This window comes from Falco punctatus, assembly GCF_963210335.1.
Source record: "Falco punctatus genome assembly, chromosome: 1".
In the NCBI taxonomy this organism is placed as follows: Eukaryota; Metazoa; Chordata; class Aves; order Falconiformes; family Falconidae; genus Falco; species Falco punctatus.
Window position 1 is genome coordinate 13062415 of NC_137580.1, and position 22308 is coordinate 13084722.

Below are 22308 nucleotides of genomic sequence, written 5' to 3' on the forward strand. Positions count from 1 at the left end.
TACAGACAATGTAAGCTGTCTAAGAGCTTTCATGGACTCATCACTGTGGCAAGAAAGAAAGGGTTCTGGGTACCTACAGTTCAAAAGAAAAGGTGAAAAACTGATAGTTTCACAGTGGCACAGCACCCTCTGAGGCTGGGATGAACATATGCATGACAGCTGGTGTTAAGAGGCTAAGAAATGAAGACTTGCCTCTCTTTAAGGGCATTAATTATGACATCCTGGGCAAAAATCTAACTCCAAGACAAATGCCTAGAATTTCCTATGTGGCTTCAGACAGATACTGTTCTTCCTCCCTTTGTCCTTAATGGTGGCTACTTAGTTCTGTTAAATGGCTGCTGCTTTTCACCCCAACATAGTAAAGATAAATAAAGTAATAAAAATCTAGCAACAGGAAAACTGACATCTACCAACGTATAGTTCAAATATCTGGTTGCACAGTGCTTGGAAGCATTTTGAAGAGAAGAGGAAAAGAGAGGAATAGTAGCTAAATTAAATATTTCACTTCTCTGTTCTGAGCTAATCCTTAAAAGAAGCCATAATGTGGCTGGTAGTAAACTAAACCCTTATCTTCTCAGCAACAAAATGGTCCTACATCCCCCTTCACCCCAGGGAGAGAGGTGCTGGAAGCCAATCTGAGCCTGAGAGAAGCAATTTACCCAAAGCACCTTATGCTTGGACTAATCTGACAGCACTGAGACTGTGAGGCATCAGCTCGAAACTGACATAAATTAGAGCAATCCCAATTAAGCCTGAAGAGAGAAATGTAATAATCTAATCTTCTACTGTCCCAAAATCCAGTACCGTACTTCAGATCTTGCACTCTGGAGATGATGATCAGTGCTAGGACATCTATTTAGTTAACAGAAAAAGAGCGCTGAAGACAAAACACACCAGGTTTCTCAGTAACGCTGCTCTGCCTGCAGCAGTGCCAAACCGACTTGTCACAGAAGACAGCTGTGTCACCAGCTAGCATTTATCAGAGGGGGGGACATTGTTCTAGGACACTTCATTTGTCTTAAGACATATTACCAGCATTTATGAAGTCTATTTACTCTAAACCAGAGCATTTAAAATTCAGAAAGGATACCTTACCTTCTAATACCTACTTTGCAGTAAGCATATTGTACTACAATTTTTGCCATACCTGGCCAGAGCTGAGGTTGTCTCCTTTAGGTCTAATACTGTCTGGCAGTCAGTTTGCTGTTTTTCTTACATGGCAGGCATCACTCAAGATGATTTTACTGAATGCTTTGTTCATTTATTTTGTTTGCATTTCTAAGTCTTCAGGTTAAGTGAAAGGCTAAGTACAGATTCAAGCACACAGTCCATATCTATTTAAATATATGTCAAAATTTTGAAATGCTATCATACCAAAATGCTTCATTCAAATCCCTTATCCATAGGAAAGGAAATAAAAGGAAGCCTAGCTTGAGGTCAAATTTTACAGTCATTAAATGAGCACAGCTCCCACTGACAGCTGCATTGTCTCTCATTTTTCATTTCCATGGATGCTGATAAAACAATTAATAGATTTGACTGGTACTTTGCATATTAGAATTAAAGGAAGACAACCACAATAAGAAGCAGTTAGAAAAAATACAACAGGAAGTTTTGACCCCTAGATCGTTGGCCCAGAAAAGTATAGTTTGCCTCATTTTATGTCATTACAGCACACAATGCCATAGTACCAATTCTGCCCCCTTCCTTTATTGGATCTGCTAAACTGTGCTTTAAGGAGTGAAGAGCACCAGTTCATCAGCTGTTGCTGGAAGATACATACAGATTCCAACTCAGCACTGCACCTGATACAATTTTTTTTTTGTTAGTAAATCATGCATTTTAGTTACAGCATTCAAGAACAAATACACCGCTGTCCTGAATCCACCGATCACAGAATACACTTATTGCTCTTATTTCATATGGTGGAACTCAATACTTCCTGGAAAGGCTTTGCATGCTCTTCTGCCTTTCTTTTTCTGTCAGTGGCAAGAAGTGACAAAAGAAGATCAACTATTACAAACAAGAACTTGTTATCACCTTCTCATGGCATGGCCCCAGACTAGGTGGATCCAGTATGGTCTGCCTTCTAGTACAGTCCACCTAGATTGGGGGAAAAGAAAGCAACACACCTTCATTTAAGAAAATACCGGCTTTAGCAAAAAAAGCACAAGTTAAGCATGAAATAAAAGATAATCTAATGGTAGTCACTATCTACAACATACACTTCCAAGTCTTCTGATAGTCTCTGACAATCAAATTTTCATCAGTTCTTAGATTAACGCTTTCTCTACATCTAACAAATTATATACCACTAAACGTTACTAATATCCAAATGCCTTGCAACCACTCATCCTGTCCCAGTAGGACAAGAAATAAGTCTTAGTTTTACGGATTCAGGTTGCTTAATAAGTATTACTTAATTTCAATCCTGTGTTGGATCAAAAAATTTCCCCATTCTCTTCAATTGAAAAGGGTGCCTGATTTATTTTAATTACCATTTTTATTATGGCTTGCACAAGATTTTTGTTAATAACAAGGCAATTTACTTGTAACTATCCAAAATAAACTGCATCTTATTGATAACCTATATAAAAATTTTAAAGCATTTAATATTTGAATGCCCTGTCTACATAGGACTACTTTTGACATGCAATTGAGAAAGGGTTTTGTTTGGGCTTTTCTTTTAAAAAACAGACAACAGCTATTTGTCATGGCCTCAAAGTAGCAGCCCTTCAGTTCTACAAAGAAAAACAAAGGCAAAAAGTAGGGTAAAAATAGAAATTTTTTTTTCCCTTGTTCTCGCAGCTTTTCTGTCATTTTTCTGGTCTAAGAGTTTCTCAAACTGTCAAAAATCTTGTGCAATCAACTTATTAGCAGCTGGCCTGCTTTCACCACCAAAACCAGGAGACAAGACACATGAAGAGATAGTTTAGATAAACTTTGTTACTTTTGATTTGATTTCCTTAGTCTAAAACACACAAACACACTTCAAATTCTCATCATATTTCTCTCATCGCTGAATTAATAGGATTTCAGGAAAACAGCCTCAAAAAAAAGAGGAAGAAACCAACAGAGACAGCAAAATGAACAAAAGAACTGTCACTTCACCTCCAGCTCTTCAGACTACCAGTGCTAGTCCTTTCCATCCTTACTAAAATATTCTCATCCTGATCCTTCATAACTACCCCCTGCCTCAATCATCCCTGGCTCTCATTAAAGGAACTACCTAATCTTTCTTCTCACAAAGCTAGATTTCCACCATTTCCAACAGAACCTTTCTCCAGAAAAAAATCTCTCTCCAAATCTTTCCCAGATAAACATGGTATTTTTTTCCATAGAGGCATAAACTCTCTACAAGTCTAAAATGCTCTTAAATAAGTTTACGTATTCCACAAAAAAAAAAAAAATCCTAAACTATCCTCTAGCCAGCCACTCTATACTTTTGTATTGAAAAGAATTACACCTCCTTGCATTCAGTGTGAAGAACACCATTACATTCTAGATTAAGACAGAACACTACCACTTTTAAGACACAAAGAGAAGAAATGTTGAACGTATCACCTCAGCATATGGCAATATATAGTTCTAATCAGATCATTAAATAATTATTAATGATAGTGTACTACAACTAAGCCAAAGAATAGCAAACTGGGCTGGTAAGCAGCTAGGCACACAAACAAAAGTGCCCCTGCGTGTCAGGGGTGGAGGCACAGGGGAACCAGAAGAAATCTCGCAAAAAAATCTTAAAAAAAAAGATATTCAAACCATAACTCACAGCAAGGCTTCTAATAAATGCACCAATGTATTCTGTTTTGAATACGGATGCAGATTTAAAACAGAAGAGTAATTGAGGTTAATTCCTTGGTCTGATCTGAACCTTCTGTTCCAGTTAAGTCATCAACTATGACCAGCAAACTGCCCTGCAGATTTAATTTCTTACAAGCATACATCTAAAGATACAACTTTTCCACTATGTCCTACTTCTACTTACACACTTCTGTGAATGAAGAATAGAGCAGTAAAATATCAAGTACCAGCACAGAAGTGTGAACTATGTCAATCCACAGAGTCTACTGTAGTGCTGACACAGATGAGAAATTTCAGCTTTGGTTTTCAGGATTAAGGTAATTTATAAATCTACAAATATGGATCTTCATCTCTATTCATTCCAACATGATGTTTATTTAGATCCAATGTAATCTAACTTCTGGCAGACACATACAAAGGAAGATTTTATGCCTTATCCCTTAAGCAAAGGGTGATTAATAAGCACCAAAATTCCAAAGGAACTATGAGAGAGATCTTATCTCATCTGCAAAAATGACTGTAAGCTATTTCTTATGACACTGAATTAAACATTAATTTTCCTTAATATTACTCTTAACATTAGGAATCCTCACGTTTTAAATATTAAATCTACAACTAAAAGTAAGATCAGAAAACTACTTGAAAAAAAAAATGTGTTAGATAACTATGCCCTGGAATAATGTGAATTTGAAGTTGAATCTAGTTGACATTGTCAAGAATCACTGCCCCACTGAGCTAGAAGAGAGACATATGCACATGCTCCGACCCAAAACACTTCCAGTGTTATGTCAGAGAGGCACAGGGTAGTAGTACAACTAGATACAACAGGAAAACTTGTTGTATACTGTTAAATTACTGTAAGCACAAGAGCAGAAGCTTCTTAGGAGAATGCAGATTTCTTCCTTTTGGTTTCACAGGCACCTCTGGTACGCCTGTTTTCTCCCTTGCTGCTCTTCTGGCACTGACCTTTATATATGTTCATTCAAACATAAGCACTCAGTTCTAGCTTCTTCCCCAACTACAGTAAAACAGTCAGTGACCAATAAATCTACACAGACCAGTAAAAATGCCAGTAATTTATGAAGTATTGCTGCTATTTGCAAATACCACATCACATATTCTGTAACGATTTAGGAAACCAAGTACAAGTAAAAACGTTCTTTCAAACTGAAGGCTAAAAGCATTACGTTGATTCATTCTGAATTTTCAGGTTAACGGTGATTTTAAAGTTTCAGATTTGGCAGCTCTAGTTACAGTCCAGCCTCAAGCTCACACAAACACATCAGCAATTGAGTTGCTTCCCTGGGCAACCCAGCCATTACCGTTTCCATACACTTCCCATGTGCTAATGAGTATGTTCAGCTGGCAATGGTTATTGCAGCCACAATGGTGCAATAACAGACAAGACAAGGCTTGCAGGCCAAGACAGCATCCACACCACTGTCAACTGCATAACCTGCAAATAGTGCTCACTTGATTGTACAAATGATGTACTGCTCCAGCTACTCGGAGAAGAGTGATGATTGGGCAGACAAAAAAAAATTAATATTTTCTCTATTAATTTCTTTGAGTATTTTGAAAACACTGAAGTCCTGGACCTAGGATCATACCTACCGATACTATCCTCTGTATACAGAGCTTCAAGATCTCATCTGCCTCTTCTCCCTGATCATCTTTCTTGCCCTTAAAAAAACATATAAGCAGCAAATTTCCCAACTGATGTTCTCATCCACTCACTTCTTATTCCTCAGCCTTATTTATTTTGAATAGTAAATTACAGGAGGAGGATGTCTGGTTTGATACTAATACCCCAACCACATATAGTATTATTTTATCCAGTGATGACATGCAGACTGGTAGGGACAGGGATGACAGATAATTAACTGGCCATACTGAATCCTCTAGGCAAATCCCTGGATAAATGGTGGAATAAAAATCATAGTAATGTTCTCCGGGTTCATTTGTCTGCTGATTAAAGCTATTCCCAGTGGAGTTGTGAGGAGATTGGATACTACAGGAGTTAGCAGAAAAAGAACGGATTCCCACTAATTTTGTAATACTTTCACCTTTGGTGAAACACAATAACCAAGAGGAAACGTGGCAAAATATATTCTCAGATTTTTGTATTGTAGATTAAAAAAACTCTCTACGTTCCCCCCCTTCAAAAAAACATTGGTCTTTTCCTTCTCACATTGTTCAATATTGACTAGCTATTCATTCCAGATCACATGCAATACAAACCAGGGCTTCTTCAAGCTACAAAATTCTCAGCTTCACAGTTGTATAAATTCATCCCTTACTCCATCATAGTGCTGTAGCTTACGTAATGCTTCTTGAACAACAGCGCATTGTCCGTGTGATTTGGGATTTTTTCTCCAGCATGCTAGTATAAGTTAACCTAGTGAGTCTCAAATGTCTATTTGCCTTTACTCTGTCAATTGTAAAGGTCTTCGTATCTTTACTATGGACCAACGCTTTTTTAAAAATACTTTTCCAGACTGTATGTTGGCTGGTTTACTATTCATTCCTTCCTAGCCCAATTAAAAAACAATCAAAAAATCTCCACTGGCTGTCATAACTAGATAAAGAAATTAATACTAAAGAGTTTGTGTTGGGTTTGGTTTTTTCCCTTAATTTTTAAATACCTGAGCCTATTTTCTAATAGTCAATATCGCATTAAAATTACCATTACCCATAAATGAGAGAAAATACTTCTTTCTCAAAGAAAAAGCCTTATCAGACTCATTGGTAGAAGTGAGAGAAAACAAACTTTAATTAGCTAATGTATCATCAAGGACAATTATAAGGTAGCTTTATAGCAGCGGAGTACACAGTAAACACTAATAGAAAGGTCATAAGGTATTTATAGAATCAAAGAACGGTTTGGGCAGGGACACCTCCCACCAGCCCAGGTTGCTCCCAGCCCCATCCAGCCTGGCCTTGAGCACTGACAGGGATGGGGCACCCACAGCTGCTCTGGGCAACCTGGGACAGTGTCTCGCCACCCTCATAGTGAGGAATTTCTTCCTAATATCTAATCTAAATCTACCCTCTTTCAGTTTTAAGGCATTGCCCCTTGTCCTGCCAATATATGCCCTTGTAGAAAGCCCTTCCCCAGCTTTCCTGTAGGCCCCTTTAGGTACTGGAAGGCTGCTATATGGTGTCCCTGTAGCCTTCCCTTCTCCAGGCTGAACGACCCTAACTTTCTCAGCCTGTCTTCACAGGAGAAGTGCTCCAACCCTCTGACCCATCTCCATGGCCCTCCTCTGGACTCACTCCAACATGACCATGTCCTTCTTATGCTGGGGGCCGCAAAGCTGAACACGGGACTCCAGGTGGGGTCTTAAGAAAGCAGAGTAGAGGGGGAGAATCACCTCCCTGGACCCGCTGGCCACGCTTCTTTTGATGCAGCCCTGGGTACAGTTGGCTTTCTGGGCTGCAAACACACATTGCTGGGTTGTGTTGAGCTTCTCATCAACCAACACCTGCAAGTCCTTCTCCTCAGGGTGGCTCTCAATCTATTCTCTGCCCCACCTGTATTTGTGCCACTCAAGGTCCCTCCTGGATGGCAACCCTTTCCTCCAGCATCTTGACCACACCGCACAGCTTGGTGTCATCAGCAAACTCGCTAAGCGTGCACTCAATCCCAATGTCTATGTCACCAACAAAGATGCTAAAGAGAACCAGTCCCAGTACAAACCCCTGAGGAATACCACTTGTCACTGGTATCCACTTAGACATCGAGCCATTGACCACAACTCTTTGACTGCGACCATGCAGCCAATTCCTTATCCACCAAGTGGCCCATCCATCAAATCCATGTCTCTCCAGTTTAGAGACAACGATGTCGTGCAGGTCAGTGTCAAATACCCGGCACAAGTCCAGGTACATGACTACAGTTGCTCTTCCCTCATCCACCCTTGCTGTAACCCTTTCATAGAAGGCCATCAAATTTGTCAGGCACAATTTGCCCTTAGTGAAGCCATGTTGGCTGTCACCAATCACCTCATTTTCCATGTGCCTTAGCATAGTTTCCAGGAGAATCTGCTCCATGATCTTGCTGGGCACAGAGGTGAGACTGACTGGCCTGTGATTCCCCAGGTCTTCCTTATTTCAGTATTTCAAAATGGGGGTTACGTTTCCCCTTTTCCAGTCAGTGGGTACTTCATGTGACTGCCGTGACTTCCCAAACATGATGGAAAGTGGCTTAGCAACTGCATCTGCCAGTTGCCTCAGGACTTGCGGATGCATCTCAGAAGGTCCCCCTAGGCTTGTGCACCTTCAGGTTCCTTATATGATCTCAAACCTGATCTTCTCCTTCAGCAGACAGTTTTTTGTTCTCCCAGTTCCTCCCTTTGCCTTCTACAACTTGGGCAGTGTGGCTTGACCCCTTGCTGGTGATGACCGAGGTGACAGAGTCATTAAGTACCTCAGCCTTCTCCATATCCCAGGTAATCAGTCTTCCATTTTCTTCCAGAGAAGGCTCATGTTTTCCCTGGTCTTCCTTTTATCACCGAAATACCTATAGTGGCTTTTCTTGTTGCCCTTGATGTCTCTGGCCAGATTTAATTCTATCAGGGCTTTAGCTTTCCTAACTGATCCCTGGCTACTCGGACAATTTCTTTGCATTTCTCACAGGCTACCCATCCTTGCTTCCCCCCTCTGTAGGCTTCTTTTTTGTGTTTGACTTTGTCCAGGAGTTCCTTGTTCATCCAGCAGGCCTCCTGGCACTTTTGCCTGATTTCCCTCTCTTGGAGGAGGTCATCCTTGAATATTAACCAGCTTTCTTGGGCCCTTCATCCCTCCAGGGCTCTACCCCATGGTGCTCTACCAAGCAGATCCCCGAAGAGGCCAAAGTGTGTTCTCCTGAACTCCAGGGTAGTAAGCTTGCTGTGCACCCTCCTCACTGCCCTAAGGATCTTCCAATAAACAGAATAAAATGCAATTCCTTCTACAGATCTCAGCTTTCCTCTTATTTATAAAAGGAAAAACATGTATTTTATGATGACAAGAAAGAAATGAAGTATCAGGTAGTCAGGATTAAAACAAACACAAAACCAAACAGCTTTTGCACACCGCACCATCTGTATGTTTTTAAAGTAATGCCAAAGAAATTTTAGAAAGTTCCCTTTCTAAAATGTTGCACTTACAAAGTGTTAATGTCTGCAGAAAGACTAATGGTTTTCCAACATATTTCTTTAATAAATGGGTTAACTAAATTAGATGATTTTTTTTTTTAATTAAGTTGGTCCCTTGCCTGGAGCAGCCAGAGTTGTTTACCCGCAATGGCCGCGAAATTCCTTGTGTTTGATGGTTTAATTATCTCCTCCTTGCCTGGTAATTCTTTTAAAGCATTTCTTTTTTGTGTGTGTGGCATATCAAACGAGAGTTATCCTTCTGGCTTTCTCTGCTTAATCTCATAAACTTACATACACTTTGTGTACCCTTTTTCACATAGGATGACTTTTAAGTGATGGACTAAGGCAGTGTTTATTTTAAATAGAGTATAAATTATTTCATTTATTTTCAGTTACCTGAGCCGCTGCAGTCCATGACTTATACAGACACCTACTACCTACAGATATGACAAGATCCAAATTTTGTTTACTCATTTGATTGCATCATCTGTCAGATGCAGAAAATTCTACTGAGAAGAGTATGGCAAGTTACATGCACCTCACCTTAGTGCTGGGTCCTGGCTTACACCGTCTGATTCTGTTAGTAGTCTGGGTATGACAAGAACTAGGTCTGAAAGCTATGAATATCCTTCACTGGACTAGAACGGGAACAACACTATTTGGACATAAACAGAACAACCTCAAAGATAACCACATATGAAAAGAGCAAAAACCAGTATCGCTGACTGTACTAAGAGGATAAATTAACTGTAGTATGTGAGAGACTTTACAAGTTTTCTTTACTAATCAACACAGGCATACTGAACACTTCTCATTAGGTGCCAAAAAATATATGCATCTTTCATTAAAGAACGAAAAAATGAGTGCTTAAGAGTATGTGAGACTAGAATTTACTTCAGTTCAAGGTCAGTACGGCCAACAGTAGTTCTGCATATAAATTTGTTAAGGATTGAAACAAACTAAACTTGATATTATGAACAGATTAAAACAAATGCAAATCTTTTTACCTCCCGAATAAGTATTAAGACTAAAGCTATGGGACAGTTTGAAAGGCAAACCCTGATCATCGAATTACCAAATGGTTTGGGTTGAAAGGGATCTTTAAAGATCATTTAGTTCCAAACCCCCTGTCATGAGCAGGGACATCTTTCACTAGATCAGGTTGCTCAAAGTCCTGTCCAACCTGACCTCGAACACTTCCAATGATGGGGCATGCACACAACTTCCCTGGACAACCTGTTCTAGTGTCTCACCACCCTCATTGTAAACAATGTCTTCTTTATGTCCAATCTAAATCCACCCTCTTTCAGGTTAAAACCATTACCCCTTGTCCTGTCACTACAGGCCCTAGTAAAAAGTTGTTCTCCATCTTTGTTACAAGCCCCCTTCTTCCACGTGGTGAAAGGTTGCAGTAAGGTCTCCCTGGAGCCTTCTATGCTGAACTATCTCAGCCTTTCTTTAGAGGAGAGATGTTCCAGCCCCTTGATAATTTCTGTGGCCCTTCTCTGGACCTACTCAAACAGGCCCATGTCTTTCCTGTGTTGAGGACTCCAGAGCTGGATGCAGTACTCCAGGTAGGGTCTCACAAGAGTAGAGTAGAGTGGAGTAGAGGGAGAGAATCACCTCCCTTGCCCTGCTGGCCATGCTTCTTTTTATGCGGATCAGAATACAATCTGCTGTCTGGGCTGCAAGCACACATTCCCAGCTCATTTCTGATTTTTCACCCACCAGTATCCCCAAGTCCTTCTCAGCAGGTCTGCTCTCAATCCATTCATCACTCAGTCTGTACTGACGTTGGTGACTGCCCTGACTCGGGTGCAGGACCTCGCACTTGGTCCTTTTGAAGTCCATGAGGTTCACATTGGCCCACTTTTCTCAAGCTTGACAAGGTACCTCTGGATGGTAAAAGCTTACTATAGGATGTCTAGATCTGAAGCTTACCACAAGATGCCTAGAAACGAAGTATTAGTGACCTCGCAAGGCCAGGACATCACACCAGGCAGCCAAAAGAAAAAGGAAACAAAGAAATAGAAAAGTCTGATTTCTGTGCTTTGTGTTATATGAACAACACAAAAGACAAAGAACAGAGCACACTATCGTGGCTAATACAAATAGTAAAAAGAACCAAAAATGTTTCACCAAGATGCTCACAAATCCAAATTAAAGGCACCAAAGATTCTGATGCTCTCTGTGACCCAAATGCACCTCGTCACGTTCCTGCCTCATAAAGGGAATCAGTCTCACATGTGAGCATTAAGGAGGCAGCCGGCTCATCATCTCCTCATATACACAGATGTTCTCGAAACATAAAGAGGGACAACACAACCACTAAAGTAAGATGGAAAGTAGCCAAGCACACAATGACTTAACATCATTGTTAAAGATTCAGGAAAGCTGCAACGCTGAGACTGTTCATGACATATTCTTCCATTTCTCATCTGATAAGGTAATTTCTACTATTCCTGATGTTTTTATGACTCCCCAGAAGTTCCCTGCTCCGCAGACACTAGTTCTCCTTCAGTTTCTCACCATCACTCTAACAGAGGCACATCTTACCTTGCCTGTTCAAGGTATGAGTACATTTGTCTGAAATGAGAGTCTGAGCCTCAGCCCAATGAGCGTTTTCAAGATGGGACCTATACTGCCTTTCAAGATAACCAGCACTTTTGCATCTCTCTGACAATCCTGTCCCTTCTGTGCATTTCCAGAATCAACACAAGAAGGGCTAGACTACTAATATTGTTTTTAAATTTACTTTGTAATTTAAGCTAAGGAATTTTTTTTAGAACACAAAAACCAAAAGCCAAGATCTTCCAGAGTGCTTCCTTGAGCTTCAGTAAGCCTACAGCACTTCAAATGGGGTCAGAACCTGCTCCCATCACTTTGGGGAGATGAGAGAGGTGCGACATTGCTGACTATATAACAAAGGCTCTTTTGAATTATTTACTACAGCAGAACTAACAAATCATGTGGATGTAAAGCTGCAACACTGCTCCAAATACAGAAATGAAAAGCTAGGGTTATAACTGATGGGCCAGTACTGTCTTTTAAAATTGCTTAAAAATACATCTTTTGCTATGTTTTCAGTATTCTTGCACTTCATAATTCAATTTTCATGAAAATATTTCTACCTTAACCTTCAAACTACAGTGGGAGACACTGCTCTTTCAGAACACAAAAATAGATTCTCAAAGCTGATGTTTTTCAGAACTTAGGAAGTATCTGACAAGAATACAAATGACTACAGACGTGGGCTATATCTTCATCAGTATTTTGTCTAAGATAGGCAGGAGGCACTTATGTTTTGGGGTGTTCTGCTTTTGTTTCTTCCCTGAACTGGAACAGTTCATGAAAACAAAGCTATTAATTGTTTTTGTGTTTGCAAGAAGACTAGCCACACACCTCTGATTGCTGCTTCAGGCAAAATGCCCAAGCCTGTCATTCTATAGTAACATACCAAAATTGACTGTTAAGGTAGTTTCAGCACAGAAAAAATGAATAACCACAATTTTTCTTTTGAAAAAAGAATACATTTTTTCCATATTCTCTTGTTGATAGAAATCTTAATAAATATTTATAGATAACTCTAGGACACCTCATTAGCAAGCTGTTCAACAAGTTGAGCAAGTGCCGAATTAGGTATTTTAAATAATTGTTATGAATTTATCTTCTCACAGTAACATGGAAACAACTGTAGCATGTTTCTTAGTGGAACATCAGATTTATTTGAAAATGATAGCCAACAAATGTGACCACCTGGAAGAAGACTGCAAGGTTTGGCTGTACTAGAAGAATAAGCAGATGACTCCAGATGGGTCACCTTCCCTTTGACCCCACTGCTTATGTAAGAAGTGATTTGTTCCCAGGAGCTTCAGAGGGTCTGCTTGCGTTCCTTAATCTGGGACTCATCACCTTGTTGCCAAGATCAGCATCAATAATTCCTCCAACTTGCACCCATGCCCACGTAACAGACAAGAAAGCTGTATCTGCAACTGGCAGCTGAACCATCAGTGAACCATTACAGAAACAGGAATTCTCTCCTACACACGCAAAAAAAATTAGAATAAATAGTTTTTACCTTTCATGTGATACCATACTACCAAGAACAGTAAGTTTACAGGGTTACTTTGGTAGTCCAATGCATCTTTCATCACACAGCATGCCTTGGGCATGATACACTCAGTAGCACCCCAAACACTTAAGACAGCCACAAGACCTATTTTCAGGAGTAATATTTTAAAGAACAAGTCAGTGAACCTCAAACAATAACCAAGTGCTTGTCCAGAACAAAAATATCAGGAAACTGGGTGAAAAACCTCCAGGCTGAGGAGGGAGGGGAGAATAGGACTGACACCATCACACTTGCACAGATCAAGCCTCCTCAGCCTTTATGAAATGCAATACCAAACCAGACAAAGGGATTTCACAGAACCACAGAATGTTTGGGGTTGGGTGGCACCTCTGGAGACCTCCCAGCCCAACCCCTGCCAAAGCAGGGTCACCCAGAGCGGGCTGCACAGGATCACGTCCAGGCGGGTTCTGAGTGTCTCCAGAGAAGGAGACCCCCCAGCCCCTCTGGGCAGCCTGCCCCAGTGCTCTGCCACCCTCACGGTGAAGAAATACTCCCTCATGTTCTGAAGGAACTTTTCTGTTTCCCCCTGATCGTGGTTGGAAGTGAGAGCGCTGGACACCAAATCACAGAGTTTATTTCTGGAATACTTTCCATACAGGCCTAAAATAAACTGCCATTTAATCTCACTTCAGTGTCTGTATTCCTTTCACCCCGAGTCAGTCAGTGACTGTCACAGTATGCTTTTGTCACTGTTCAGGTTCCTATGCATCTTTAGATTGGTCTTCATCTACAAATTGTAGGACAACTCCTATTCACATCAATATGGGCATCCACAACCTTTTTTTGAAATAAACTGATGTTTAACATGCTTTTTCTTTTGTGCAAGGTTACCACAGTCTGCCATTCAATTAAGACAACCCATCAAAACAAAACAAACAAAAACTTATCTGTGAATGCCAAACAAAAACGATCTTAACTGAGGCGTGGTATCTCAATTTACACTTGGAGTTCAAGAAACAACTAAGATTCCAAGCTGCCAAGGAGAATTTACACAAGGTTTCCCATGCTGCAATCTATGAATGAAAAAAGTTAAAGCTGAATTTTCAAAAGACTACATAAATGTAGAGGAACGCTACTTACTGTGTCCCTCAGACTCACATACACACTGTGCAATAAGTCTCAAACCATAGATTTACTGGAACATCTATGTTTTCTGCTGCTACGTCTTTCAGATGATTTTCAAAATACTGATATTACAGTATCAATGGTACCTAACAGGTTTTTTTCTGTTAAAAGCACTATAGTGGCAGAAAAGCTAAGAAAAGAGAACTGCTTTTTCCTCATTAAATACTCCTGTTTTATAGTACTTTTCTATCTTCTACTTAAAAGGAGTCATTATCAGAAACTGGTGTTTTGTACAATATTCTTTTCTCAAACACACTCAGCATGTCATGACTTGTATCTTAAGCATGTATAGTCTTCTTAATTTACCACCAGATTGATTACTGATCAACTTTAGTGCAAAGTACTACATTTACATGTACATTTTTGACAGCCTGAGTACATTTCATAATCCCAGCATGTAGATAGCTTTACTTTTTCCAATACGCAGTTCCAAAGAAGTATTGTGACCAGGCTTTTAATTTTTGTCAGAGGAAGAAAATCCAATTTTATAAAAACGTAAAGCTTTCACAGTGTTACATCAAACTGCTTTCTAATTTCACTTGCAAATATATAATGAAGCAGTTCAACAACAATGCACACAATCTTTATAGGCTGGGTCCTCTAATCCCGCTCACTTTTTATGCTTTAGCAGGGAAATCTATCTTGAGGCTATCACATCTTGATAGTACAGAAACTGATTTAAAGGTTTCTTGTAGATGTTATTTTCTCCACCTTGATCAGAATTTTTGTATAATCAGACACTAGTGAGGGAAATTTCTGAAAGCACTCCAAGGTATACCAACAAAGGATGTACTTGCTCACAAACAACTCCTATTGTCAATAAAGCCCCTTTGCAATACTTGAATACTGTTGAAATGCATTTAGGCTTTTTGAGACTTATACATCGTACCATTTTTAAAAAGACTAACATCGCACAAACTGGTTTTATATATATCACTTCACACAATTTTCCCTGGAGATTACGTACAATTTAATTTATTTTATTTAAAAAAAAAAAAATCAAAACCCAACAACATACACATACCAGATCATCTAGGTAAATTATAAATGGCCATAATACAGTTATAAAATACGAAGTCTCACTCATTATCAGCTGATAGCTTTTGTCCCACAGTTTTAAAATACACATCTTGAGTAATATTTTTAAAAATACATATGGTTTTCCTAACCAATAGGTAACTACAAACACAAGCCAGCTAACCAAGATTAAACTGTAGACTGAATTTACAGTATGCCAGCTACCTTATAGTAGCTGCCCAAACATAAATTCTCTTACTCAAACAAGATAAATTCAAGACAAATTTAAACCAATAGAAAAATAAGTGACCTCATATATAACAGGAGTACATGCAGTAAAAATATGCCTCTCTTTGAACCGAGCCGTAAGTGTGGCAGCTTCTACTGGGTTTGTTAAGAATTCCAAATGTCTTAAAGGCTTCTTCATATTTCACACTGCCATCTAGTGTAGGCTGTATTCACACATGCCAAGCTTCCGACTATCAGCACCTGAGGTACCGAGACCCGAGACTGCTTCCCTAAAAACAGCAACCACTGGTTTTGTTTATATTACCTGGAAACTATCAATTCCTAGAAGGAAATGACTGTGCCAGCCAGCTGAAACAAAATACTAGAACTTAAAGCTATCTGACACCAACACTAGGAAAGCAAAAAAAAAAAAATAATTAATAATCCTAGAAATAAAATTAAGAATGATATACATATATTTTTTAACTCGGTGGCTAAACAGTCATCAAATATGATTCATTTGGAAAAGCGTTTAATGCAGATTAACCAAGTGAAAACTCAATTAGTGAAGGTTAAGCGTCTGTGCTTGTATAGAAACTACAGAACAAATTAAACAGTATTTCTCAAACAGCAGGTCTAAACTGAGAACACTTATTTCAATGTTTGTTGGTTATTTTTTTTTAAACTAGGTGCTTCTTCATCATTTACATCATCTGTCTTTATTCCAAGCCTTAATCACTGGATCACCACCTGATGAGCCTGATCACACTGCTGCTTCGGAAAGAGCTGTTAACGCAGGACTGCAGGGAAGTTTGCTTTATGATCAGCTTGCCCCACAGAGGCAACATTGCCATCTTTATCATTTCCAGCTAACACAGAAAGGCTATGCCACGTGGCCATTCTACAAAAGCCACACGAATTCTGTGTCATGACAGACAGAAACGCAGAAATTCCAGATATAGTGTAGCTTTATAGCTGCCTTTGGGAGGCGGGGGCATGCAAGGAAACATACCCAGCCCACACACTTACTTGGCTAAAGCAAAAAGGCACTTTACATACACACTCCAACTTTCAGCTAACTGATTTGAAAAACTAAACATCTTCTCATCAATTGAAAGTATATTTTTATAACTATAAAAATAGCAGACTGACATTATTCTGAATGTCAAATGCAGTATCTCCTACTCTACATACCAAATTCTGTTCTCATTCACAGTATAAACTGGAATAACCCATTAAAGAAATTTATTCCAAAATTACATCACTAGAGCAGAGAAAGGAATTTCACCCCATAAAACTCAGTTCTACTGATACCTGTTTTCTTTATACATTTACGCATACACAAAGCAAACAAAATCCAGGCAGAGCAGTGATGTCACTGTTGCAATAGAAACACCATACAATAGCACAGCGTTAATGCACTCTGCTTAATGCTTAAATGCACAGCAGTAAATACACAAGATACCAAGTCACACTTAGCGCCTAGAATTTTATACCCATTTTCATGTTTGAGTCATTTTTGTAACAGAAATATGCACCCTTGGTTCAGTGCATCTTACTACCATTGCTATAACAAGCTGAAATCATAGTTTATAAATAAACAAACAATACAAAAACCTGATGGTATATGAAAAACTGTTAAAATACAATAAAAGCTTATTTCCCACAAGACTTTCTCCTTCCTAATTGTCCATTACACATCCACCTCTTACAATAAAAACCAGAGTCTTTTTAGTGCCTCGTATTAAGAAATTTCACTCTATTTGCCAAATCAGTGGGTTTGCAGCAAGAAGAAACTCTTACTGACAAGTGTACAGCTAACAAAATTAAAGAAATTAATACAAGTGAAAGTGGTTTAGTCATATATATATGGTAAGTTTAAGAGAAAATGCTCCCCTGACAGACTTAGCCCAGACTGACTTTACTACTGTACTCAGGATAAATTTTCACTGAGGTCACAGCATAGGGTAAAATTTCATAGAAACAGGATATACAACAAAATGAAAAACATCCACCAAAACCACACAGATGGATTTGATTTTTAACGCCATGGCACATAGTAACAGAGAACAAAGTCAGCCTGCCAAAGAAAAGAACAGCAGCAACGTTTGACACCATACAACGTCAAGCCAGCACCTTCAGCTTGTGTTGTCTTCCGCATTTTCATTAAACAGAGCCTTCTTCAACACTGCAAACAATCTAATCACTGACAAACAGGAAGAAGATAGCTTAGTTTGTCAGGCTGAGGCAAAGAGCCTATTAGCACTCTAACCTATGGAAAGCAACATTAAACCTCTGTCACAGCTACAGAGCTGAAACTACTGTAAACAGAACTGCCCTGCCCAGTCTCTTCTGGATTCAGAAGGGTGGTATGTTCTATAGAACTTGGATCTAAAACCCTTAGAAGCATAAGTAAATCCACATTTTTAAAATAGTCCCACTACAGATACTGACATCAAGCAATTTAAAACCCATTGCTGAAACATGTAAGCACACTTTAACATTGTAAACCTGAAAAAAAACCCTGCAGAATAAGCAAATGCAATTTGTTTTATTCACTCCTAAAAGACAAATTAATAAACGTGGCATGTACAGCATAAGATGCCCACTTCACTTTTCAGTATGTTATCTCAGTATACCTTGCCAAAAAGGTACACAAGACTTGGAAGATAGAGAACATATCCTGTCTAACAGCAATTTTTATAGTATAACACATTGTATGAATCCAATTTGCTGTTTGGGAACCTGCCCATGTTTAGTTAACTTATGATGACAGAAGAAATGGGAGAAAATCTCTTCCCTGAGATGACCTGCTACTGACCTGGCCAAATTACCTGAATTCACCTTTGAACATTATGGGGAAAATCAACTAAAGAATCCTCAATCATTAATTTATCAATTTTTTTTCTCTTCTTAATATTCAGCTGGCAAGCAGTTAACATAGTTTTCCAACACCAGGAAACTGAAATTCACAAACCTCAACTCCTTTTTAGAATTGCTAGCATGGATTTTGTATCAAGACAAGCAAGTCTCTTGAATTAAAATCCTCTATCACCATGAAGACATCTATGAGATGAAGTCCAGCACAGCACTCAAACCTCGTGCAGTGCAGCCACCCTTTCAAGGTTTGTCTCTGGTTTTCTGTAACAGATCAGTTATCCACCACAGGAGAGCCTGATAAGCTAACTGACCAGATTCTCATCTTGTCAAGTTAAGGAAAAATTAGGCATTTCTTTTAGGAAACAAACAAAAAAGAAAAACCCAAACAACCACCACACAAAAAAACTTAAGGGCTGCAAAAGCAATATCAACTGTGACTGCTCCTAAAGAATGAGATGCAGAATCTGGGACAAAATTGTAGCAAGACTGCCAGGTTTGTAGGTAAAATCAGAAAGTGTGGAGAGGCTTCCTAAACCCATGGTAAGTAGTAGGCAAGACCAAAGGCTTGGTGAGGCCAGGACTGCCACCTCTCCCCAAATAACGTTTCATCCTTCCATCCACCTTGCGTTTTGACATGTGAAGTTAGATTTCCAAGTTGTTTTAAGAAGCCAAGGAAAAGTCCTTCACAGAATTTGATTCCTATCACTCCAGATTACTTTGGAAGAAGGAATCCTTTTTCAAAATTCTCATAAATAACATTTGCCATTCATCAATGGTAACAATAAAATATTAATATAATACGAAAGATGTAATAAGCCAAACAAAACTAGCCCTTCCCAAAAATTTCCATCAGTCAGAGCATCTGGCATACAGGCAAGGTTACGAAAACATAAATTAGGGAGAGAAACATAGCTAACTGCCCAAGTGTTTCAGAATGCTAGTTCAAATTGTGATAAAATTTGAAGAAACGTTAAGTGTTGGGAGTAACTGTCTGCCTTTCAGTTTGTCTCTCTTAGCAAGCTACCTCTCTCCTGTAAATCTGTTACATAAATCCAAAAAGTATTGTTTTCATACTTCTCTGCAGAAGTCATATGCTAAAAATATGTATTCATAACAAACTAAATAATTCAGCAGACATATCAATCCCGCTACTTTTCCTCAAAAGTCATAGTGAATTTAGGCCTAGGCCTGTTCAAATGATTACTTCACCTGCAGACTATCTTGCAACCTCCACCCCTTACTGTCAACTAGCAGTGCTGTCCTCTACAGACCTGACTTGGATGCTATTCCTGGGCTTTTTGGGAGGGGGTGTTGTCGTTTGGGGTTTTTTTATTTGTTCTTGCAGCACAGTAGACTTCCAGGTACTAAGCACAGTATTACTCATGCATTTTGACTCACAAAACCTTCCGCTAATGTTATGACATCTTCCAAGTCAGATCAGAAGATAAGGAGATGGTCATAAAGGAGGATCTGTAGGAGGCACCTGGATACACCTGCTCAGACTGATACACCTTAGCCTGAGGAAGACAGAATCCTTCGATAAAAAAGAACTAACATAGCCTCACAGGTAAGTCTCTCCAGAGAAACCAGAGCGAAAGAGCTATCAGCAACACTTGCAAGGTTTCAGGAACCCATGGAGAACTGGAACTTGAAGCTTTAGGTAGTCCAAGAGAGCCAGTAAAAGAAAAGCTGTATTTTAAAGAAAGATTTCATCTTATCTTGAGCACTGTAGAAACTCCATCAGAAAGCAGAAGTAAAAAAGCAAAACCAGGGCTCTGAAGTAGTAACACTGCCACATGCTCCACTAACGTCATCAGAGCTGTAAAAATCTCACAGGACTAATTTCTGCTCATATTAATCTTGTGACTTGCACCTTAATTTTAATGGAATTATCAGAACATGTGAAGCAAACAGCATTCAGTCCTGCACGGATAGTTACAGTAGTGAGGGCTTACATACACAGGTTCACAGGACAAAAAAATTAAGATACCACGGGGCTTTAAAGCTAGTACAAATTTAATCCAGTAAAATAAAAATAACATTTAAAAAAGAAAAAAATCAAATGACCACAACATTGGCTTTTCAAGGATTGCTAGCACACTTGTAAATATGTATCTGAATGTAAGAAGTTTTGTTAGTAACCAGTTATTTACGTAAACTCTCCCTTTGATACAGACCGAGAAACAGACATTTTCCCCCATCATTCTTGCTACGCAGACATCCTTTAAACATAGACAGAGGGTGTCTGCAAACCAGTGAAGACTGAAAATTAATCTCATTTTTTGAGATCCAAAGCCAGATTTAAATGGCATATATATAGCCAGATTTTAGTATACCTATTTTAACGCATCATTAATGGGTAAATAAACAAGGAAATTTCCTCTGGCAAGGAAGAGAAATGGAAACATAATTGCCCAACAGATGAAAACATAGCTCTACAAAGACTTCATCCTATTCCTGATATTTCAGATAAGGCACCGGGTTAGCTGTGGGGACTGGGCAAACAGGTAGCACCAGAGCTGCCACCCATGCTTCAAAATCCGTTTGTCATTTGGGGGAAAAGAAAATCGAGCTCCACTTGCTCACAGTTCGGCAATTAAACGTCATCCCCCATCCCCGCCTTTTCTGCCTGATACCATTTCAAGTTACAACTCTGCCCAACTTACCTACGCGCCATACCTTTCCCGTGGTTTCCATCGCATTTCAGCAGGCGCTGTTATGTGCAAGATGGGGAACCTACAGCTCAATTACTCCACCAATTAACCCCTTCGCGGCACCCACCGAGCCCTGCCACCCGCCTCACCAGCCGAGGACCCCCAACTTTGAAACGTGGCGGGGAACCGTTGCAGATCAGGTCCCTCAAGCCCCCCCAACGCCCCTTCGGAGCAGCCGCGGCCAGCCACCGCGCCACAGCCACGGCAGCACCGAGGCTCCTCGGCGGGCAGCGCCGCCGCCGCCGCTGGGAGAAAGTAGCAGAAATCCCCGGCGGGTCTCGGCTGGAAGTTGCCCCGGCTCCTCGGTTTCCCCCGCGCCCCCGGAGGGCAGCGGCGGGCCGGGCGGCGGGCCCTGGGGCGGCCGGGCCGCCTCCCTTCCCTCAGCCCCGGCGCTGAGGGGGCGCGACGCCCGCCCCGGCGACAGGAGAGCGGCGGCCGGCCTCAGCGCACCCCGGTCGGATCGCCGGGCTGCGGCGGGCCCCGACGAGCGCGCCTTCGCCTTCTGCCGGGGCTGCGCACGCCTCGCGGGCTGTAACCTTACGAAACTTGATAAGGGAATAAAAGGGAGGGACTTTGGCGGAACGGATTCCCGGCTTTTAATCTCTCCCGACGCGCCGGAGCCAGCGGGGAAACGAGGAAACAAAACCCCGGCAGCGGAACGCGCCCCGCCCGTCCCGGCGCCCCCCGAGCGGCGGTTACCTGCCCGGCAGCGGGGCGGCCGCCCGGCGGGGCGACCGGCGCGGCACTTTCCCCCGGTGCGTGCGTGCGCGGCCGGCGAGCCTGCTATTTATAGTCCGGAGCCTTCAGCAGCGCCACGCCGAGAGGAAACGAAGGGCTGAGCACCCCGGCAGCCGCGCCGGGCAGCCGGAGCCGAGCCTGCCCGCCCGCCGCCCCGCTCCCCGCCGCCACCGGGAGGGCGAGTGGCGGCAGGCGCTCGCCGCGGGCACAGGCGCTCCCGCCCGCCGGCGCCGCCCTCGGATGAGTCTCCTCCCAATGTCACCGCAGCCCGGCGGCGGCCCCGCAGGTAGCGCCCCCGAGCCCGCCGCGCCGAGGGGAGCCGCCAGCTGCCTCCGCCTCCCCGGCAGCCCTGCGGCCGGCAGGCAGCGCGGCGCGGCTCGGCTCGGTTCAGCCGCGCAGAGGTGACCCGCTACTGCTGCTGCTGGAGGAGGCGAGACCGACTCTGGGGTGTGGGAGGGAGAAGCCGCCGCTTGCCATTCACCTCCTGCCGCCCAGAGGGAGCCCGGCCTCCGCGGCCGCCTCTGCC

At 41.3% G+C, this 22308-nt stretch overlaps 1 protein-coding gene across 2 annotated transcripts in view; it reads right to left on the reverse strand.

Moving 5' to 3' along the window:
* Positions 1–21869, reverse strand: part of INPP4B (inositol polyphosphate-4-phosphatase type II B) — a 356888-nt gene extending 335019 nt beyond the window's left edge. The window contains exon 1 of one of the 2 annotated variants that reach the window (XM_080403493.1): positions 21744–21869. The gene's annotated coding sequence lies outside the window, so the exon portion shown is untranslated. The remainder of the gene's footprint in view (positions 1–21743) is intronic. The other variant, XM_080403494.1, reaches the window with a different exon arrangement.
* Between the last annotated feature and the right edge of the window lie 439 nt (positions 21870–22308).